The following is a 21,350-nucleotide window of genomic DNA, read 5'->3' as shown; positions in this document are numbered from 1 at the left end:
AACATGTTTGACCATTTCTGAAGTATTTGTCTTCACCATATTGAACTACACCTTTTTTGTTTGTTTGGCATTACAACCAGCAGACTTGTAGAGTGCTTTACTCAGGATTTTGAGTTAGAGGGTAATCAAAGGTTCTTGTAGTAGTCTAACTTTTTCTGACCAAGCTGTGCTTTTACGTGTGCTCTCTTTTCCCCTCTTCCGCACACTCACCCACACACATACCTCCCCTCTGTGAGAGTTGGCTAAATGCTTATAATCATGAGAACCAGCCATGTAAGGAGCACTTGGGATAGTTTTTCACACCATACTCAGGGATACAAGTAAAACCCAAGGATGCTTAAACAGTTTAAGTTAGATCCAGGAGAAGTCTTCTTAATGAAAAAGTGAAGACATGTTTTAATTTATCATTGGGAAAATACTGTATTCCTTACCATCTGAAAATATTGTCAGTTCTCTTGCTCTGTAAAGGTGAAGAGAGACTTAGTAAACTGGCAAGGCCCAAGGGATAGTGTTGTGAAATAGGGGTCAGAGTGAAAAGATAGCAAGAGAAGTGTTTATAAAAATAAAATACAGTATACTGTAGAATGTGAACACCCCTCCATTATCAGCAGAAATGCTTCAGGCACACAGCACTCTTCTCTTACGGGTTTGAATCTCCCCCAGGTGGAAGTTAACAGGCTAACAGAATGGAGTTCTGTGTGTACTGTTAAGGGTATCCTCAGTAAAATTGTTATGCTTAGCTCATACATTATATCGAGATTCAGAGTTAAGTAATTTGGCCAAAATTGATCACTTTTAGCATCTTGGAGTCAAAATAAATCATTGAGATCTGTCGTGCTTTAGTTCATGATTAATTAATATACCCAGACCATTTTTGGATGAATTAGTCACAGCTGTCATCTAAAGCAGGATCCTAAATGTGCTCCTACCTTTACTTCTGTATATATTTAAAAAGGCAAAAAGAAATTTACAAGCAGATGCTGTTAATGAAGCTCTGTTCCATTTGCACGGTTTCATTTGCATTTTATGTTGAAACAGTGTTAGAAAGTTAGATTAAATAGATAAAGATTATGGGCATAAGATTATGAGCCTTTTTTGGCAGGAATTTTTCTTACTTTAAATGATAAAACAGAGGCCCAGATAGGTGAAGTGCTTTGATTAAGATGATTCGAACAGTTAATGATAGCATTTAGAGTAAAATTTGAGTACCCTGAACGTTGTTGAATCCTGGAACTGCGAAAGAATTTTGCGGCTGTTCAGAATTAATCTCTATGGGGACAAGCTGTCCCCAAATGGGCCTATTTTGACAAGGCTCCTCAGTTTATACCCTTTTTTACTGATGCCTAGGAATTTGGTGGCCCCTGACCTAAGTACAGATAAAGGCAGCTTGAAGTTGTTAGTCTTATAAATATAATGCTGAAGGTTTCCTTTAAATCTTTGAAATTTAATTGTCTAACAATTTTCAGACATATCAGACGTTTACCTAATGGTTAGGGTGCTAGTGAAATAATCTGTTTTTAGCCTTTAATAAGTATAGTTTCATCATGAGAAATGAACTAAGCTGAACATGGTAAAGCTGTTGTCATTCAACTGTGGAATTCTTCCAGGGAAGTAAGTATCTTATAGTAAATATAACTGATTATCCAGAGTAGTTTTATTCTTGAAACACCTGCTAAAAATTTATCTTCTTGCCAGTATTTCCTTTTAGGTTGAATGTTTAGATTCGTATTTTTGTAACTGTGAACCATTATTATGGGAGATACATATATTTTGTCAGTTTTTCAGCTTATATAGCATTAATTTTACTAAAACTGTCTTTAATGTGACTTTGCCTGTATCCTTAATTTCAGTTGTAGGGAAACATTAAGAAGGAAGTTGTGTTCTGGTGACGTTTATATGGGAGGATATGGTTTCTTCTCTTCCCTCCTTCCTCCCCCCTCCCCCTTTTCTCCTCCCCCCCCACCCCTCTTTGTTATGGAGAAAGAAGACCCAGTTGGCATGTTTTAGTGAAGAATTTGTGAACTTGGCAGGGACTCTCCTCAAACTAATCTGGTGCAGTGTTGTCATTCCCTCAGCTTCCCTCAGTGGACTTGGTGCAAATTAAATGGCAAAGCGGTGGGTGCCTGCTGACCCTACAGTGTGCCGTTGTGTTAGTGATGCCCAAATGGTGCTTGAAGCTTGAGTGTTGCCGAGAATTCAAAGTACAACTGATACCTCCTCTAAAGAAACATATTTCCCAGAGTAGGATAACTGCTTGATGGAAAGAAGAGTCCTTCTTTTATTCAATAATTGAGAAGAAACCTGTGTTACACTTCCCTAAGAGTAATTCCTTTGGAGATTTGGTCCTTTTTTTTCATGAGTGAAACAGGCTCTCAGCAGCTCCCTGTCCTGCCCCCCCCCCCCCAGGATAGCCTGGTGCAGGTTAAATCCCAGGGCAAGTGCCTGTCTAGTCCTGTGCTTCACACTGTCTGCACTTAACACTTATGTATCGGAATGAGAATAAACTCACAGCATTTATTGTAAGCTATGAATAAGTGTTAAAGCATCCTACTAATACTGGTAAGTATGTATTTTGGAAAGAGTCCCCAAATTTCTGAATTCAGAAGCAAACTTTAGTTACATGACAAACCCATCCAGAATTTCTGCTACTCCTCTCTCTTTCTGTTGCTTTCCCCCTTCTAGAATGGTGGCAGGCCAAGTACACATTAATCTTTATTTTCTTTGATTAATCTTTTAGGAAAAAATATTTGAGCTTTTGATTTCTCTTTTTGTTTTGCTTTCAAAGCAATTATTAGAGACAAAATTCATATATATTATGATCTCTGTACATGAGTTCATTAGCTTATCTGTAATGAAGACTTAAACTTTCTAGAAATAATAAGTATTAACTTTATTCTAAGTGATCCCATGAAGAGGAAATTTTCTGGTTTCTCTGAGGAGTGAATTTTTATGTCCTGATTGTATAGTCAGCTTACTTTTTTCTAGCTACTAAATTTTTCTCCATATGATAACATAAAAAAATTTTCTAGTTTTCCCCTTCACTTAAACTCTAATTGTTCTCATTTTCAGTAAAAACAAAACAAAAAAAGAACTCCTAATACAATATTCTTATTTTTTTAACATATTAATTCTTTTGGGCTAAACTGTGTTCCTCTAATACATGGTATTTAAGCCTGTCATACAATCTATACATTCATAAAATTATAAGGTTTTTATACCTTGAAGGATTTTAGCAATGATTTAGTTAAGGCCTGTTCTAATATAAATGATCAAATAAATCTGTAAAGATCAGTCTCTCCTAGGTCATTTCATCTGTCTGTGTAATGTTATTCAAAACTGTCTCCTAACCTCAAATCTAGTATTCTTTCTACAGTACTGTGTTCTTCTGTCCAAATTATACTTCTGTATTATTTTGATCCCCAAAGTAGAAATAGAAACTTAAAAAAAAAAAGAAAAAAAGAATTCTCTCAGTAGCTATATTATAACATATTAGAATTCTCTCAATATCTACTCACAGAAGCCCAACTCAAAGAGTGTAAACCCAAGGAGACCTTTATATTGACTTACATAACCTTAAAAGCTCTGGCCTGGACTTAGATGCTTAATAGGTATTGGTAATCTTTCTCTCAGCTCTCTCCTTTGCTCTGTATGTGCTTTCTTTTCAGGCATTCTCCTTGCAAATAATAGCAAGGTACGACTCCTGGCGACTCTGGTGTTACATCCTGGCTACTTTAGCAACTACAGGAGGAAGAGAGCTACAGTTTGAGTGAATATTCCTAGATTAGGTTCTGATTTACCTGGATTAGGGCATGTACCCATCCCTGAACTGAACATTCTGGCGAGAGGCTTGGGACATGTATCTGATGCTGAAGAATAGATCCCATCCCATCTCCATCAGACTGCAGGGGGAGTGACAGCTTTCCCAAAGGGGAAGGGGTGCTGTGCAGAGAGACATGTGCCCCTTGTCTGCTTCATACTATTCACAGAGATCTGTGATTCGTGCAGCACTGTTGTTGATAGGTTACTCAAAAGTAGTTCCATGGAGCTGGAGCTCTGTGATACTCTAAACTTTGTGGAGGCTCTTCATAGTTGGGAAAAATAGTGCTCAAACAGGTCACGGCTTCTTTGTGTGCTCTTAGTAAAACCCAGGACATCGAAAGATGAAGTTCTAGGCTCAGAGTCACATTTAGGTTCAGGTCCAGGTTTTTTGAACAGGAAAATCATGTGCCCCAGGACTGTTTTCTCACCCTTGAAATAGAGGTGACAGTGTTTGTCTTACAAAGTGTGGTGGTATTAGGGTCATATGTACAATGCCCAGCACTTAGCTTCATAACAAAACTCCTGCCACATGGCATCATCGCAATAGTAACCATTCCTAAAGAGCTATATTCCTTCCTTTGTTGAGTTACTTTCCTGTGACAACCTTGTGAGCATTCTGAAACATCCTTTTTCAAGCTTCCAGAAAACACTGTTATTTTAAAACACAACATTATTTCTGAGTTTAAAAGTGCCAGTGAAAAGTTTACTGAAGTAGAAAATTACTTTTTTGACTGAGGAATCTAGATTGTGACTTCATCTTAGAGAATATGATCTGAAGGTACTGATGCACAGAATATGAGCAAAACATTACGTAGCTTGTGTTGTGGTCTCCAGGTGGAATTCTGGCCTGGAAGTACCATGATAATATCCTAGGTTTGAAAGATGTGTTTAATCTCTACTTCTAAGTTTCTGTTCTTTAAGGGATTAATTATATACAAGAGACTTACGTAAAACAGCTCAGGTTAGAAAAATAAGCGGTTCATTAAAGATACATCAGGCAAATGTAAATTTCAAGAGCAGATGACAGGATATCATTATGAGAGTGCATTTACAACAGAATATGTAAAACTAGATCAGGAATGTCATTTTATATTAACACAGGGTGCACTCCACAATGAAGAGTTAGCAGGTATGAACTCTTACATGCTAAACATAACATCAAATACAGTAAGAAAAGCTGAAAGAAATGAAGAAAAATACTGATGGCAAAACAACAATAATAGGAATCTTTAATATACTTGAAGATCAAGAAAGTACAAGATAAGATGTGTAGATGGATTGAATAGTATAATAAAAAATGGCCCATAAGATCTGTCTTTTTTCTTTTTTTGTCATCCACATAATAGTTAACCAAGATTTATAATTCATTAGGCCAACTACAAAGAACATCTCATCTCCAGGTAGAAATATATAAACCCCATTCCTTGATTATAATTCAGTACAGCGAGAGATTTTCTTAAATGTATAATTTTGATTTTTTCCCCTGTTTTTAAAGATTTTATTTATTTGTGTGTGTGAGAGAGTGTGTGCAAGAGGGGGAGGAGCAGAAGGAATCTCAAGCAGACTCTGCACTGAGCCTGGAGCCCCACGCAAGGCTCAATCTCATGACCGTGAGATATGACCTAAGTCAAAAACCAGAGTTGGGTGCTTTAACTGACTGACTGAGCCACATAGGCACCTCCAGCTAGAGATTTTTTTAAAACGTTTAATCAAGTAAAATCAACTATTTGGAAATTTAAAACTAGTTACTTAAATAATTTGGGGTCAATTATATTTGGGAAATACAAATATATTTTAGAGATTACTAAGATAATAACTAATAGAGAGGAATTAATAAAGATGAAAATATAAGTTGTGAATTAGCAAACAGTAAACCTTTTGAACTAATCATTTCAAACATTGTATGAAATTGCCAATAAAAGCAATACATCTCTTTTAAAGTTCTTTTTGAGGAGAAAAAAGGGGAAAAAACACAAATTATACGTTAAGTTTGAGAAAGGTGAAGAACTACACTGTGGAGGTAACTAAGAATTATTTAGGTCCCCGCTAATGAATTTGACTATTTCAATGGGAAATAAGCAATTTTCAGTGAACATCATTGCTTCAAGGTGAAATCCAAAATTTGAACAGACCATCCCAAAATGAAAATGTGTAGAAGCCCTCAACATGTACCTAATCTGAATTCTGTTTCAGGTGGTGCTATCAAACTGGAAATACTGAATAATTCTGTTACTTGAGTTGGTCTAGGTGTTAGAAGATAGGTAAAACTTCCCAGATGACTGCTTGCAGATCAATGTCCTTAATCTGGTAAAGATAGCATACTTTAAAAAGCAGCAAGTATAGCATGGGAGAAATTAAGTACTTTGGTTTGACCAAAAATAAAAGCACATTCAGGGGAGTTGTGTGAGGTAAGAGCGGAAAAGAGGTTGGGCTGTATTTTTATGTTGTTAATGGATTTATATAATCTGTGATAAGTTTTCTTATTTGGATAGTCACTGGGAAACCATTTAGCATTTTAAATTGTTAGTGTGATTCATCTGACACTTTCATAAAGTTAATTAAAGAGTAGGTGTAAAAATAGAAGAATAGATCAATCAGAGGCTGGTATTCATTTGACTATTACAGAATTACAGGAGGTGATGGAACTAGAATGGCCACAGAAAGCTAGAACTGGTATTTTGAGAGGTATGTCACAAAGTCTGGATTTTGACTCTGAATAGATGTGTAGAAGTCTACTAAGAGTATCCTAAAGGAACTGAACCACTGGTGTGCTTTCCGTGTTGTGTGGACAGTATGTGTGTGTGTGTGTGTGTGTGTGTGTGTGTGTGTCTGTCTGTGTCTCTCTGTATGTATGTACTGTGTGTAGATGTTGGCTAGTTGGCCTGGGCCTTTGCTACAGTTCTGGGATTTCCTTATTCCTCTTTTATAGCCCTGTGTAGATCACTACTCCCTCTCAGATTGTTTCCTTGACTCGAGCAGGAAGAAGATGGCAGCATCAGCAATTGACTGTAAACTCTGGAGCTGGAGTACTAGGGTGAAACTTAGTTCCATTACTTACAAGAGTTGGGACCTTACCTCATCTATAAAATGGTGTTACTGATAATACCCACTTCATGAGTACTAAATTATACTTAATGAAAGTACTTAGAACAATACAAAGAACATTGTAACAGTTCAATAAATAGTAGCAGTGGTGGTATTAGAAGAGGTTTTGAGCTTTGAGCACTGGGGAAAATAGTAAATATCATTAATAAAAATAACAGAGGTTGGTCCTGCAAAAATAGGAAAGCTTCAGTTTTTGGATATGTTGTGTTTAAAGTGCTTCTGAAATTTCCAGGTAGAAATGCCCAGCTAAGTATTAGAAGTTCTGGACTGGGAGTTGGGAATCAGGTATGGAGAGACACAGGTTTTGGAGTTCATGTTAATTGAACTACTAAGACAGAGAGGATTGACAAAGAGGGGCTCGCTCAGATCAGATTTTCAAGGTAGGCTTACTCTTAGGGAAAGAGGTTAGGTAGTTTTCTCTTACCCAGTAAGGTTAGGACAAAACTTTCAAGAGTGTGTTCTAGGATAGAGGCAGAGAATTTTCAAAATGGCAATGAAAAATGATATAGGATGGGACTGAGAAAATAGTAGGAAATGACTGTTAGTGACACTTAAGAACTACTGACCATTAAGAAATCAGCCTTATGAAAACAGTTTCCTATGGGGTAAGGGGCAGAGGCTTACCTTTGAGAGTTTATATAGAGAAGAAGGGTGACAATTTGAGAAAGATAAAAGATTTGGGGAGAGTGTGCATTTTTAGCCCATGAATGGCTTTGGATAAAAGGACAAGGGTTACCCGAGCTGTTTATTAGGAGGAGACAGGTGAAACAAAGACAAATGCCAGAGAGGGAATAATTAATAGAGCACTTACCAAAATGGAACCTAGGTAAACATGCAGTCAGTTTTATAAAATATCAGAGAATATGAGAAAAAATTTAAGATGGGACAAGGGAATTCTGAGAGTGCCACACTGGGTGACCCAAGGTTCCCAGTAGAGTAGGAGCTACATTCATTGAGGATGATGTCTAGGACAGGATAGAAAGGTGGGTTGAACGGAGTGCTGAAATCATCACTCAGTTTAAGAAGTGTGTTTCAGAAGAATGACGTATGGAATGATAGAGATTCAGAGTCATAGGTGAGACTGAGTAAAGGCAGTAGACCTTGGGAGGAACACGACACATCTTTGCAGGCACTCCTCTAGGTCTGTGAACATCAGGGAATCGAAGAAGCAATGGTGGTCTTTTGCGATGATGGCCAGGAATGTGGTGTAAAGGCAACCCTGAAGAATGCCAAGTTTAGCTGAGATTAGAATGTTTAAAAGTTACCTTTGGGAAAAAAAGGTCAAGAATACAAGTAATTTTCTTCACATTTAGAGTAGAAAAGAAGAATCGTTGGTGGTAGAGGGCGGATACTTTGGGGATATAGTTACAAACCAGTTAACTTAAATGTTCTTGGTTAATTTAAATGAAAATGGAAATATTAAAAACACATAGTTATTTTTTAATCTCTAAGAGCTTCGAAGTTCAGCCCTCTTTTCATATATGTAAAATAAATTTTTGAAGATCTTTAAAATGTTCATTTCTAAGATTTTAAAAGAATCTAAGAGATTTATCTTTATAGTCAAAATGCTATAGGTAAAACATGCACGTAAACCATTGTTTTCAGCATATGCATTCAGGAAATAATATATTTGAGGTGTTATAAATTGCATTGTCAATTTACTATGGACGTTGTATTCATTTTATTTCAACATCTACATTACAATATGGTTCATTGTACCATTAATTAATTTTGAGTAAGTGTGCATTGTGTCCATGAGAGATGTGACTAGATAGAAGGATACACTAATGCCCCATGGTTGGTACATATTTGAGCCTTACAACTCAATTATTTCTGCTAATCTGACTGCATTGAATTTGAGCATGCTGCTAGGTAGGAATTGCAAAGTTAAGTTACAGAAGCTGAATTATGCATAATTTGATAGTAAAAGAATTAATTAAGTTAAATTGTGCCTTTCAGTGTTTTTCTTTGAATTGTATCAGTAATTTTGTTTAGCTCATATTTAACACACAAATTATTCGTCCATGTTTGACATCTAGTAGATTCATATGTTCTTCCTCTATCCTTTTGCCTTGCCCTTTGGTAAGAGTTATTAACTCACTATATAAAAAGCTGCATTATACATGTGCTGCTAATCACTTGCTACTTGAAAAAAATTAAATCTTTGAAAACATTTTAATTTTTCACACAAACTTATACCAAGAAGCTAAAGAGTAAGAAATCATCTATCATTGCATTGAATCCCAACAAATAACTTGACAGCTTGGTCTTCTTCTACACTCCCATTGATTTTAATTTTATTTAGTTTTTAGACTAAATCATAAATTCACATGGTTCAAAAAAGCTTCCTTCCTACCCAGCCATCGTCCATCTGCTATATTCCCCCCACCTTGCTTTGCAATTCTGTGTCTTATCTTGATAAATATGAATAAGTTGTTTACTGAAGTAACATTTAAGTAATGTAATACAATAAACCATTGTAAGTTTAAACACTTTTTATTAATAATGATTTTTAACATTAGTTTTTTATAGGAGCTTTTCACAGTAATAGTATTTTACTACTGTTTCTTTAATACAGAAAACCAAAATTCTAGTTCTTCCAAAATTATACTTCAAATGTAGATAGGATTTCTAAAACTGCTAATTAGGATTTGTGTAACATTTGTAGGTTTAGCATGCTTTTGTGTAACTACACTTAGTATTTACTCCTCATGAGAATCCCGTGAAGACAGGGTAGGTATTAATTGTCTTCATTTTCCTGAAGAAACCAATCAGAGTTGATATTTTGACCATTAGCTTTTAAATTCTAGTGTTTGCACTGCAGCCAGAATCTTAAGTCATTTGTCCTTCTTTGAAATGGCTTTTACCCATTTTTTTGACATTCTATATATTTTTTAATTGTAATGAAATCATGCTAATTTTTTGAAACAAACCTGAGAATACTAGAGTGAATACCTGTTTACCTGCCATTCTGTGTATCTGTCTTTAAATTCATATGAACGTACTTTATACTTTATTTAGAGGGAAGAAAAGCATTTATGTCCCGAGTGTTTAACAGATGGGGAGATTCAGATGCCAGTAATAACCTGAAAATATTACAAATTCTTTCTTCTCTTGAATATACTTCTAAGTTTTCTGCAAGTCACTTGTAACTGTCAGACGTCTTCCTGTTACTATTTGCCTTCTGTTTCTAAGTTAAATGCCTGAATTTTCCTGAAGTTATATACATCCTAGGAAAGGAGACCTCAGCCCTCATTTATTCAGCAGCATTAATGAATTGCATGGCTGTACACACTAGATTTTTTTCTTTAGATAACTTTTTAAAAAAATAGAACATGAATTATATACATTTAGCATTTGTAATACTTAAATTTTCTCAAACATTATGTATATCCATGGTTTCTTCTACAGAGAGATGATGTGGCTCGCGGACATTTCCTAAGTCCCTCTGTTAGAGAATTCTTGCATACATTTATCCCAGCCACATATTCCTGTTCTTATTGGGGGTCTCAGGGCATCATTTTTTTCTGCTGCTATTTCTGTCTCTTAAAGGCACTATGCCTTTATGTGTTTTGCTGATTCTGATATGTTTTTGCCTAAAAAATAAGTAACCAAGCTTTTGAGGAGTTGTGTGTTCAATAAAAGTCCATAAATTTCCTACGTCTCGGGAGCACAGCTGTAGTGCAGGTGCCTTTGACACGTATTTTGGAACTGCTGAGGCCTTATCTTATTGGGTTCATGGGTTGGAGCATTGTGGTGACCATTGAATAAATGAGGGGATTATGATAATTTTAAGGGAAAAGGTTATTCTGATATTTCCTTTGTACTGATGTTGCTCTGATTTACTCTTGTTGAACTAGATTTAAATATTAATCATTTAAGGTCAAATATCTAATGTATATATGGTCTTCAGTGGATACAACCCAGTAACAACGCAGTTATCATAACAATTTAGTAAAATAACTGTAATGGAATTTTTCTTTTGAATTTGGCTTTTCTTTTTCTTTTCTTTTCTTTTTTTCTTTTTTTTTTTTTCTGTCCACCAGGGAGTAACTATTCCCAGTCAGAGGCCCTATGTGTATTATTATAGCTACCTGTTAAAGAATCATCTGGATTATAGACCAGTGGCACTGTTGTTTCACAAGATGATGTTTGAAACTATTCCAATGTTCAGTGGCGGAACTTGCAGTAAGTGCTCTAAATTCTCATCCCTGCATGTACTGGAACATTTTTCTTGACATATCTAGACGTTTACATAGAAATCTAGAAAGAAATTTACCACACTTAAAATGTACGTAGGGGTATATATTTCTGAAGTATCCAAACTAAGTAGCTCCATTGTTCAGCTTATTGGGCTAAGGAGGCCAGCAGCCATGGGTTTTAATGTCTTAGAAGCCAAATTGTATTTATGAAAGAAACATTCTTTGCTGCATCTACCAAATGCAGCTTAAACTGTGACCAGATAACTAAAAAACCTATCCCAGTAGAGATCCAGCATTCGAGTAGCAGTGGGATTCATTAGTTCCCTGTGTGGGGGCAGGGACCAATTCCTTCCTATCTTAGGAAGATTAGATATTGGTAGTAATGGTGACAGGGACACTAGAAAGGAAAGGAAAAAATTATAAGACGTGGTGACCTGCTGAAATATGTTGAGTGAATAGGGTTGAGTCAGAGTGTGTGGAGCATTAGAGACAACCTGGGATTAAATCCAAGATCCAGTGACAGTTTTGTTAGCTCTCTCATTGCTAGATTGTATAACCTCAGGCACACTCTACTTGTCTTTATGTTTGCTTGTCAATAAAATGAAGACATTTCAAAATCTGAAAATTTCTAAGTATATACTAAACAGAGTTCATGTCGGTGATGTCTGCCTCCCATTGATTTCTCTTACCCTAGCCTCTGTGAGCCTCCCTCAGTGATCCTGATCCTGGTCTGCTTCTCTGCTAGTCTTGGCTGGAGTTCTTAGACTGAAAGGAGCCTTAATACTGAATACTCAGACCCAAGCAGTTAGTCAAGAGAGAATGCGTGGGTGGAAGTATTATCCAGCCCAGTAAAAGATCAGACTGTTGCTGCTTTTTTTCTGTAACTGCCTTGGCAGTTATCAGTCATGTTTTTATGTTTAAGAAATATGTTTCATTTATTTAGAGAGCAGTTCTGTAGTTTGTAGATAAGCAACTACTACAGTATTTCTTTGAATACCTCTAATAATATTTCAGTGAGGTTTTGTAATTTGTTAGTGGTTTTAGTTTTTAGTTTTAAATTTTGCTTCTTGAAAATACTTATGTAGTTAAAAAATTTCTATCTCTAAATTATCCTGTACTGAGGAAATTAATTTCTTGATAGTGTTTGTCTTTCTCAGGTACTACCACCTTCATATCTTTCCTGTTCTTAGAGCTGGACACCTTTATCATAGGCCACAGATTTATTAATAGAGTGTGATATAGGCTCACTGACTTGATTGCCTTAGCAAAACACAATGGAAGCCCTAACTGATGGCTGTCGTCATCTCTGTACAGCAAAGGCCAAGCACCACAGCAGTGCTCCATGGAGACAGGCAGTGGCTCCACTGGTGGGGAGCGCAGCATGGTGTGTAAACCTGTGGAATCTCTGTGTTGTACACCTGAAACTAATGGCACATTGAGTGTCAACTCTGCATCAACACAAATAATAGAGTCTGTGATTAAAAAAGTTCTAAATGCAAGGCATTAGACTGTCAGAGGTGACTGACACAGGAACTTAACACGTTCATAGAGGAGAAGGAAAAAGGAAGAAAACATTCTTGCTCTTCCTGTAGGATAAATATCAGGTGTAAGGGCCAAAAGGAGGGTTTAATTTTAGGGAGAGAATAAGAGAAAGAGAACATTCAGTTCAATAATCCACCTATCTAGTGTAATTTTTTTCATTGGCTTCTCTAGCAAAAACCTGACAGTTCTGCTCTGCCTGCAACGTTCTGATGGATTTTTGTTTTGTTCTTGTCTTTTTCCACTATTACATTTAAACTTTCAAATTACTGACTGCTGAAAACTTTTCATCTTTACTAATTTTCTCCATTTATGCCCTGTGGTTTCATACTATGTAATAAAGCTGTATTAAAAGTAAACATAATTGAATGGGAGGTTATACGTATAAATTATAAATGGTGTATTCAGAAAAATAAGTTTTAGGGGTTGTCATATGGTTTCACAGAGGAAGTCCATCTCTTCCTTGCATGGTAGAGAAAGTGTACCTTTTATATTGGCATTAAAACTGAAGGAAGTACTGCAGGTGTGACTTGAAGTACAATAGCAGGACATGAGCTGGACCCAGAGGCATGGAGGGTGGCATGTGTGGCCCGCTGTCAGAGGAGCCTAAATGGGGATGTTAGACTGGATTTGATAGGTGCTGTTGCATCAGTGACGGGTCAAGAGGCTTAGGATCTGTTTTTTGTTTTGTTTTGTTTTGTTTTTATAAACATATATTTTTATCCCCAGGGGTACAGGTCTGTGGCTCTGTTTTAAGTCTGGCTGGGTAGGAAGTGGTGATTGCACGATGGGGAACCGTGGCGGAAAGGAATCCAGTTACGGGACTTCTTGTGAGCCAGATGTGCTTTGCTAAGGCAGTCAAATCTCCTTTCCCTTTTATATTTAAACATTTTGTCAGTTTTGATTCTGGCCATATGAATAATTCCCAAAAGAGGGGAGAAGGGAAAACGAATCTCACTGAGACTTGGGAGACATGGATGTTTTTTGTTTTTAAACATGTTTTGGTCAGGTTAAGGTGAGCTGTTTATATGAAGATCCTCAGTGGGTTCTTGAAAGTGGGTTTGAATCTTAGGTGAGAGCTAGATCTGGTATTTGGGGAGCATCAGACAGCAGGCATAGTAACTAATTAGCCTTCTGTGTAAATATGGTATTGGGCTAGAGGTTGGGAAGGCTTAGGGAAACAGAGTGGGAGGAGTGTGAGACCTGGTGAGTTGGGAGTTTGGGTTCAGGGGAAAGGTTGGGACCCTTGAGGAAAACGAAGTAGTTTCTGCAAAGTTGTCAGGGGTCAGCAGCTGTTTTCTTACTGAATTATTGTCCTAATATTCGTAAATAAAGGAAAAGTTACTATACTCTTCACATCTGAAAGGGTTAAAACATTAGTAAAAGATGAGCAGTGTGATTTTCTGTCATTAGGCATATGTCAAAACAGTTTAATCCTGATTTTTGTTGACCAGGTATTGACTTGTCATTTCTTTAGAACACAGTCAGTTGTATCAAAGAGAAAATACTTGACTTGTGTCTTAGAAGTCAGAAGAACTGCACTGATGTTGGACTTCTGATAGGTTAGCTCTTGAAGATCTAAGATGGAGAATTCGTATTGTAAATGACCTGATTTTCTGTAGTGATTTAAGGAAAACTTTTAAACTTAGGTTTTGGGGTAGATTCTAAGTGACGCTGATTTGTAATTAGTTTATGAATGGATTACACAGTTCTAGAATTCCTGAAGATGCACATTTTAGATGTAGTTTAATTGAAATCTGGCTTCTACTGTTAATACACTTTTTAAAGTCCTAAAAAGAGGATTATCACATTCTGAACTAGTGGAGTCTTAATAAGATTACAAGGCATTTCATCCTGGCTGATTTTTATCATAGCTTTGGAATCATACCTTTTTGTTTGCTTTTTCAAGCTAGAGTTTCTAGTGAAATTTTCAGAATCACATAGTCTTGTAAAATGGCTTGCTGTACTTTGAACCTTTAGTCAAGGAAGTGAAAATTATGGACAGATTGTTGGTAATGTTTCCCCTTTTTGGAGTGCCCTTTTTCTTGTGATAAATGGCTCACATTCATATTAGAAAAACCCAACAGGCTGTTATCAGACCTTCTGTTTATTATGTGAGTGCTGGTGCTGCTCTAGATACACACGGATAAGCCCATACGTGTTTACTGATGGGAACGTGCATCTAGCTTGGATACGCCTTTTGCCTTTTTCTCACTTGTTGGTCACATTGATAAAAAACGTGATACTTCTTTCTGCATCTCTAACAATGATGCCTTTTAGCGTTAAGGATTTTATGCCAGTTTTTATATATGTGCATATTTTATATATAAATATATATGAAATACACATGAAATTTTTCATGTACTTTTTGCAAGCTTATGATTTTACTTCTTGATGGTCTTGGCATATTTCCTTCAAGACCCACTTACTCGTAAGGTTAATCACTAAAACATATAATCCTTTCCTTTATTTTAAAACAGACAGGGACCAAAGCCAAAATACTTGTTAATGAAAGTGGAGTGTGTTTTGGAGGGAGGGGGATTTTACTACAGTTCCTGCTTGAGTCTTGTATTTCTTTGCCAACATTTCCAATCTCTGTCTTCCTGTTTCTCATGATGATGGCTTTATATCCCTTGACTAACATAACACGATAAAAAAAGAGTTGAGAGAGAGAGAGAGAACATAAGTAGGGGAAGGGCAGAAGGCGAAGCAGACTCACCACTGAGCAGGGAGCCAGACACAGGTCTCGATCCCAGGACCCCGGGATCGTGACCTGAGCCAAAGGCAGGTGCCTAACCAACTGTGCGACCTAGGTACCCCTGGGAAATTTTTATTTCATTTTATTATGAACCATATTATTGCTTAATTCTTAATGCTTGTAATTATTGTTACTTTTTAAGCTCTTATGTGTATTTTCTTTGATTTATGCTTTAGATAAATAGGTGTAACAAAAAAAATGTGAGCTATAGGTAAAATAAATGATAGTTAATATTTTTATAAATAGAGTCTTGTGTTTATGGAATTTATTACTTTGTTACAGATTGTATTCTCATGCGTCTTATGAACATGTAATTATTTGTGTTTTGTGGGTTTTATTACATGGTAGAGACATTAAAATACTGCAGCAAATATCTGTTTTAGAGTTACTTTTCATGCAATTCATAGATGTGCCAGAAGATTATTTTTGCATCTTAATTATAAATCTAATTTATATTAGATTTTTAACATTTTAATGTTAAAGTTTTGCTGTTATTGTAGTTCCAGAAGTCTACTGTTGGGATTTAGTATTTGTGAACTAGAACCAGTAAGTAGAACTTTATGCTGAAGGTTAAAATTAGGGAAACTTTTGTACTGGCTATATTTTCTGACCTTTTTAAAAAATATTGATGTGTTTTAGATCTGGGCTACAGATGCCGAATTACTATTCTGTGTGTATTGCTAATATTAACCATTGAAATGGTTTTTGACAGTTTGACATTTGAAGGCATTTCCTGTGGAATGATGCTAACATGTATTTAACCATGCAGATCCTCAGTTTGTGGTCTGCCAGCTAAAGGTGAAGATCTATTCCTCCAATTCAGGACCCACACGACGGGAAGACAAGTTCATGTACTTTGAGTTCCCTCAGCCTTTGCCTGTGTGTGGTGACATCAAAGTAGAGTTCTTCCACAAGCAGAACAAGATGCTAAAAAAGGTTTGCCCTTTACTTTTATTGGGAAGAATATCCAAAATCATACTTTGAAGAGTAACCTCAGATCTTTTGCTTAAAATATTTGGTTAGGCAGAAATCATTCTGTAAGGAGAGATTACAGGATAATATTTTGTGACTGACCATTCATTGAATTAATTATAATTGGTTTTCTGTTAGATCTACGCATGGTTTGCTTACTATAGCACTGATGAGCCATTATATTGGTAAAAAAAAAAAATCTTACTAGAGGAAAAGTCCTATGTCATTGTAATTTGAAATGAATTTTCTTTAAGTTGGGTTATGCAGAGAAATTTTATAAAAATATTAAAGATTGCATAGCCCATTAAATCAGTTACCATCTTTTTAGACAGGATGATCAATTACCAAGAAAAAGTTAGCAAGGGGCCAGGGGCCATGTGTTTATAAAAAAAAAATTCTATATATGTATAAATAAGATCTGTTCCATGGTCTTGTGTAATGACACAAAACACTTTCCCCCCATTTTGGTTTATTTTTTGTGACACTATGTCATTTTATATTTGGCTTTCTCAAATTTATTGAATATTTCCAATTTTAGTTAGAGTGATAAGTATATAAAAGAAGTAATAATGAGTGAAAAAGTGTGATATTAAGTATACAGATTCAGAAAGTTAGTGGGGGTTGCTTTTTACTGAGCCATAGTTAGGGAATTCAAGAGCTCATTCTTAAAACCGTCTTGGTTTAAGATGTGAAGTGTGAACATTTGAGATGAGTGCGCCTAAGGTGCAACATTTTGGGGTATAATGAAAAAAGATTCTAGCTTTGTATGTTGTTACTGCCTCATTAAACATACCACATAGTGTATTGCCATTCTTTAGACATTCTCAGTAATAGAACTGATTTAGTTTTCCTGATATTTAGCTTAAAAAAAAAAAAAACGGAAGTTTCATTTATTGTTAAACTTTAAACTCTACCTTGATTTATCTAAAGAAATACAATTTCCTATACCCAGAAGCCTTATAGCTGGGAAATGACAAAATGTTAAACTGTTTTTTTTTTTTTTCACTAGAAACCCATTTCCTACCTATTCTGTATAAGTGAAAGTTAAATATATCTTGATAACTTTGGGAAATAATTTTTCTGTAGTCCAGGAAGCATTAGCAGGTGTTTAAAATTATCTTTTCCCTTCTGCTCATTGTAAGACTGGCACACTCAATATTTTATTTATTTATTTATTTTAATTATTTATTTAAAGTGGGCTTCACACCCAATATGGGGCTTGAACTCATGACCCTGAGATCAAGAGTCACAAGCTCTACCAAATGTGACAGCCAGGTGCCCCTAAAATTTTATATTTTACTTTTAAAAATAGGCACCTGCATCACTCTGTCCCTATACCTTTAGGAATGTGTAAGTCCTTATTTTCAGTTGTCTGTATGTTACTTTAATACATACAAATTTGAAGATTAGATTAATATTTGTAGTATATCTGGGATTACTTTACATATATTTATTTGCATTTTATGTGATTTTGCTGCCTCCCCCACCACCCCGGCCCTTCTTCGTTGTTGTTTGGTGAAATCTGGGGTAGGGGTTGGGAAGGGGAATTCAGTTTATGGGAAATGAAATAGGAATGCGGGAAGAACGAAGTTAAAGGGAATTCAGTCATTTGGGAATGATTCGTATGGAATGTTCTTTTTTTTAAATTTTTTTTATTTTTTATAAACATGTATTTTTATCCCCAGGTGTACAGGTCTGAGTCAGCACTCACCAAAGCACATACCCTCCCCAATGTCCATAACCCCACCCCCCCTTCTCCCAATCCCCCTGCCCCCAGCAACCCTCAGTTTGTTTTGTGAGATTAAGAGTCACTTATGGTTTGTCTCCCTCCCAATCCCATCTTGTTTCATTGATTCTTCTCCTACCCACTTAAGCCCCCATGTTGCATCACCACTTCCTCATATCAGGGAGATCATATGATAGTTGTCTTTCTCTGCTTGACTTATTTCGCTAAGCATGATACGCTCTAGTTCCATCCATGTTGTCGCAAATGGCAAGATTTCATTTCTTTTGATGGCTGCATAGTATTTCGTATGGAATGTTCTTAACTGTTCCTACTTTTGTCCCCTTCCAGTTTATTCTCAACTCCTTAGAGTGATCTTGAGATAGATAGATTGTTATAATTGATATGGTGTTATCACTCCTGTTTATACTTTTTAAAGACCTTGTGGTTTTTTGATATGACCTACAAGGACCTACATAATTCAGCCCAGGCTTAACTCAGAATAAAAAAAAAAATCATTCCTTTTATAACAAGCAGATTTTGTCACTGGGCAGTATGGCTTCATAACCAAGATGACCAACAATTTTGGTGTTCTAGTTTTACTTTTCAAATGAGACCTTTTAAATTTTATAAATGGTACTACACAGATTGTATTAGATAAACCAAATGAACTGTATTCTTTGCCTTTTTTTTTAATAACCAGCTCAGATAAATTTTCATATAAATACATATAAATACTTTCTCTCTTTTTTCTCTTTGGGGAGTATTATAGTACTTCTTCTTATTATTTTGTAATTTAAATACAATTGCTATATAACATTATATCAGTTTCAATGTACACCATTAATGAGTCAATATTTCTATATATTGCAAAATGATCACGAAACTAACTCTAGTTAACATCCGTCACCACACATAGTTACAGAATTATTTGTTCTTGTGATGAAAGCCTTTAAGATCTACTCTTTTAGCAACTTTAAAAAATACCATACATTATTGTTATCAACTATAGTCCCCATGTTGTACGTTATATCCCCCTGACTTATTTATCTTATAGCTGGAAGTTTGTACTATTTAATTCACCTCTCTCATTTCATTCCCCCTCTACCTCCCTACCTCTGGTAAACACCTCTGTGTTCTCTGTATCCATGAGTTCAGTTGTTTAGGTTTTGTTTGGGGTTTTTTTGTTTGTTTGAGATACCACACCTAAATGAGATCATATAGTATTCGTCTTTCTCTGTCTGACTTATTTCACTTAGCACGATGCCCTTGAGGTCTATCCATGTTGTCACAAAGGGCAAGATTTCCTTCTTTTTAATGGCTGAATAGTATTCCTGTGTGTGTGTGTGTGTGTGTGTGTGTGTGTGTGTGTGTGTGTGACATTTTCTTTATCCATTTTTCCACCAGTGGACACTTACAGTGCTTCCATGTCTTAACTACCATAAATAATTCTGCAGTGAACATCAGTGAACATGGGAGTGCCAATATATTTTGAGTTAGTGTGTTTTTTTCCCTTTGGATAAATACTCAGAAGTGGAATTGTTGAATTATATGACAGTTCTATTTATAATTCTTTTGAAGAACCTCCATACTGTTTGTGGACCAATTTACATTCCCACCAACAGTGCACGATGTCTCCCTTTTCTCCATACCCAGGTCAACACTTGTCATTTCTTGTCTTTTTGATAATGGCCATGCTAACAGGTGTGAGGTATTTCATTGCAGTTTTGATTTGCATCTCACTTTTTTAAAACAAGAAGTATCACATTCTGTTGTATGGTTTGCAGGATAATTTATAAGATTATGTTCTCTACTGATAGGCACTTACTTAAGTCATTCCCAATCTTTCCTGTTATATACAATGCTGTAGTGAACATCCTCATACATATAGATGGTTTTAGACACATTTGTGCTTATAGCTGAGATTAAAATCTAAATGTGGAATAGAAGAGTTATGCATTTTAAATTTTCATAATTTTCTTGAAAGACCTAGCAAACACTTACACTCCCACAAACGCTTAGGTCTTCCACCCAATTTTACCATCACTATGAATTATCAAACTTGATTTGATAGGTATTAAAACATTATAGTTTTAATTTACATTCATCGATTATAAATGTAACAGAATATTTACAAATGTTTTTAAGTTGTAAGGTTTTAGGCCACTTTTCTCTCTAGGAAAGCTTTTTCATGTGCTCAACCAATATTTATTGATTTGTTGGTCTTTTTTCTCACCGATTAATAAAAGCTAATGGATATTAAAGAAAGTAATCCTTTGTCATAGAAGCTACAGATATTTTATGGAAGTTAACATTTTTTTTTACTTTTGTAAAAAGACTTATTTATTTTAGGAAGAGTAAGAGAGAAACAAAAAGCAGGAGGGGCAGAGTTAGAGGGAGAGAGAATGTCCAGAAGACTCCCGGCTGCCCTTAGAGCCTGACATGGGGCTCGATCTCACCACCCTGAGATCAGGACCTGCGCCCAAACCAAAAGTCAGACACTTAACCAACTGCACCACCCAGGAGCCCCTGTTTTTTCACTTTATAAAATAGCTTATAAAAACCTACCAAATTTGAGAGGACATTATGTGAAAGACTGATCACGTATATAATAGCAGTAATGTGATCCACTTGAAATTATCTTTAACTTCTCTGAGAAGTAGGTTGTTGTTTCATACCCGTAGACTATGAGGGGGTTGAATTAGAAAATCACTAAAATTCTTTTAATATCATGATATGGGTTTTCCTCTTTGTTGTTAGATACTTTGTTGTTAGATATTTTGAACAACTGGTGGTGGCCATTAAGTCCATATAATTACCTCAGATTAATAAGCATTTATGGAGTGGCTATCATAAACAATGTTAAAGACATCATTATGGGTTTGAACCATGTTGTATTGATATCGAATCTAAAAGAATCAAATGTTGACACAATGCCACCCAACCCCCCCACACACACATGACTTGGGGCTCTCAAAAAGAGTTGACAAAAGCCTTAAATATAAGGCATAATAAGAACATAATATTATGCCAGACAATTAGAAGATATTTTGATCAATTTAGTTGAGCTCAATATGACTTGAAAACCAAGTAGGAAATGTTCTTAAAAGGCTTCAAGGAGAGTGAAACATGTGAAGCATTAAAATACACATGCTGACCATCACATGTCCCAGTTTACTGCCCAAAACAGAATATAATCAAACCTTGCATGAAGGTAAAACTAGCACAGAAT

General features: G+C 35.8%; 1 long non-coding RNA gene across 1 annotated transcript; it reads left to right on the top strand.

Moving 5' to 3' along the window:
* Positions 1–10,934: 10,934 nt before the first annotated feature.
* LOC123393946 lies at positions 10,935–16,360 on the top strand. Its single transcript, XR_006608767.1, has 2 exons — positions 10,935–11,112; positions 16,193–16,360. It is a non-coding gene; the product is annotated as an uncharacterized LOC123393946 (long non-coding RNA).
* The last annotated feature ends 4,990 nt before the right edge of the window (positions 16,361–21,350 follow it).

This window comes from Mustela putorius, unplaced genomic scaffold (assembly GCF_011764305.1).
Source record: "Mustela putorius furo isolate JIRA1106 unplaced genomic scaffold, ASM1176430v1.1 tig00001093_pilon_pilon_pilon, whole genome shotgun sequence".
Classification (NCBI taxonomy): domain Eukaryota; kingdom Metazoa; phylum Chordata; class Mammalia; order Carnivora; family Mustelidae; genus Mustela; species Mustela putorius.
The sequence above is the reverse complement of the archived record's forward strand: the minus strand, read 5'-3'. Positions and strand labels throughout refer to the sequence as shown.